This window comes from Salvelinus sp. IW2-2015, unplaced genomic scaffold, assembly GCF_002910315.2.
Source record: "Salvelinus sp. IW2-2015 unplaced genomic scaffold, ASM291031v2 Un_scaffold5418, whole genome shotgun sequence".
Lineage (NCBI taxonomy): Eukaryota > Metazoa > Chordata > Actinopteri > Salmoniformes > Salmonidae > Salvelinus > Salvelinus sp. IW2-2015.
In genome coordinates this window covers 25,261-27,371 of record NW_019946683.1, presented here as the reverse complement: position 1 = coordinate 27,371, position 2,111 = coordinate 25,261, and the positions used below count along the sequence as shown (strand labels likewise).

General features: G+C 44.9%; 2 long non-coding RNA genes across 3 annotated transcripts; one reads left to right on the top strand and one right to left on the bottom strand.

The window, feature by feature from the left end:
• Nucleotides 1–59: 59 nt before the first annotated feature.
• On the bottom strand, nt 60–451 carry LOC139026659 (uncharacterized). The gene is made up of 3 exons (XR_011478523.1): nt 376–451; nt 146–218; nt 60–90 (listed from the first exon to the last, which is right to left on the bottom strand). It is a non-coding gene; the product is annotated as an uncharacterized lncRNA (long non-coding RNA).
• On the top strand, nt 329–749 carry LOC139026658 (uncharacterized). Of its 2 annotated transcripts, XR_011478521.1 has the most exons (4): nt 329–414; nt 465–517; nt 568–607; nt 708–748. It is a non-coding gene; the product is annotated as an uncharacterized lncRNA (long non-coding RNA). The 2 variants fall into 2 exon arrangements; XR_011478522.1 differs by lacking the exon at nt 568–607 and having other exon boundaries at nt 672–749.
• Nucleotides 750–2,111: the final 1,362 nt, after the last annotated feature.

Sequence of the window (2,111 nt, the reverse complement as noted above, 5' to 3'; positions counted from 1 at the left end):
GGCCTGGTCTACCTGCCTCTCTTATGTTAGGTCCTAATACTGAGTGTGAGTGATAGGCCTCTACCAGCTCTCTGTGTTTAGGTCCTAATACTGAGTGGGGTGGTATATAGGCCTTCTACCTGCTCCTGTGTTTAGGTCCTAATACTCGAGGTTGTAGTAATAGGGCCTTCTACCTGCTCTCTGTTTTAGGTCCTAAATACTAGTGGTAGTTATAGGGCCTTCTACCAGTCTCTGTGGTAGGTCCTAATACTTGAGGGGGTTGTTATAGGCCTCTACCTAGCTCTCTGTGTTTTAGGTCCTAATACTGATGGTAAGTTCCAGAGCTTCTACCAGCTCTCTGTGTTTAGGTCCTAATACTGAGGTGTAGTTCCAGGCCTTCTACCTGCTCTCTGTGTTCAGGTCCTAATAGAGTGGGTAGTTCCAGGCGCTTCTACCTGCTCTCTGTGTTAGGTCCTAATACTGAGTGGTAGTTATAGGGCCTTCTACCTGCTCTCTTGTTTTAGGTCCTAATACTGAGGTGGTAGTTAAGGCCTCTACCAGCTCTCTGGTTTATGTCCTAATACTGAGGTGGTAGTTCCAGGCGCTTCTACCTGCCTCCTGTGTTTAGGTCCTATACTGAGGTGGTTATTCCAGCCTTCTACTGCTCTCTGTTTTAGGTCCTTAATACTGAGGTGGTAGTTATAGGCCTTACTGCTCTCTGCGTTTAGGTCCTAATACTGAAGTGTTAGTTCCAGGGCCTTCTACCTGCCTCTCCGTGTTTAGGTCCTAATATGAGGTTGTGTATAGGCCTGTCTACCTCTCTCTGTGTGTTTAGTTCCTAATACTGAGGTTGTGGGTATAGGCCATGTCTCTACCAGCTCTCTGGTTTAGGTCTAATACTGAGGTGTAGTTCAGGCCGTCTACCAGCTCTCTGTGTTTAGGTCTAATACTGAGTGTAGTTATAGGCTTCTACCCTCTCTGTTTAGTCCTAACTAGTGGTAGTTGTATAGTGTCCTTCTACCTGCTCTCTGTGTTTAGGTCCTAATACTGAGGTGAGTTTCAGGGCTCCTTCTCCATGCTGCCTCTGTGTTTAGGTCTCTAATACTGAGGTTGGTAGTTTCCAGGCCTATCTACCAGCTCTCTGTGTTTAGGTCCTATATACTGATTAGTTATTATAGGCCTTCTACCATCTCTCTGTTTAGGTCCTAATATGAGTGTAGTTATAGGGCTTCTACCAGCTCCTTGTGTTATCCTAATACTAGTTGGTATAGGCCTTCTACCGCTCTCTGTTTTAGGTCCTAATACTGAGTGTAGTTATGAGCCTTATCTACCTGCTATCTGTGTTTAGTCCTAATACGGAGATGGTAGTTATGCTTCTACCAGCTCTCTGTGTTTAGGTCCTAATACTGAGGTGGATAGTTATAAGGCCTTCTACCGCTCTCTGGTTTAGGTCCTAATACTGAGGGGGTTATGAGGGCCTTCTACCTCTCTCGGTTTAGTCCTAATACTGATTAGTATTAGGCCTTCTACCTGCTCTGGAATAACCGTGCGGTCTTCAGATGTTTGTATGGTCTTTTGTAGTCTAGGGGACGGTGGTTGGGACGAGGATAGGTTTCTGTCCCAAATGGCACCCTATCCCTATGTAGTGCACTACTTTAGACCAGCCCATAGGTAATAGGACGGTGGGTTGGACGAGGAGGTAGGTTTCGTGTCCCAAATGGCACCCTATTTCCTATGTATGCACTACTTTTGACCAGGCCCATAGGTAATAGGGACGGTGAGTGTGACGAGAGGCTTTTTGAGTATATTGTCCAGTGGTTCCTACAGAGAACTAATATTTTGTTAGGTTTAAAAAAAAATAATCTTATGGACTATACCATCGTTTGAAATGTCCAGCAAGAAGTCATTGAAGCTGTTTTCTATAAACCCACGATCCGTGTGTATTGTTTGACAATAGTGGACCAAATAGACCTATTCCCTATAGTGCACTACTTTTACCAGCCCATAGGTAATAGAGTGCACTTTAGGACAGAACCATAATGATGTCACTTCACCTGACTGATTCTGGGAGCCGTGACAACGTATCATTTAAATCATCACAGTGGACTAAGGCCTAACTGTTCATCTCCTGT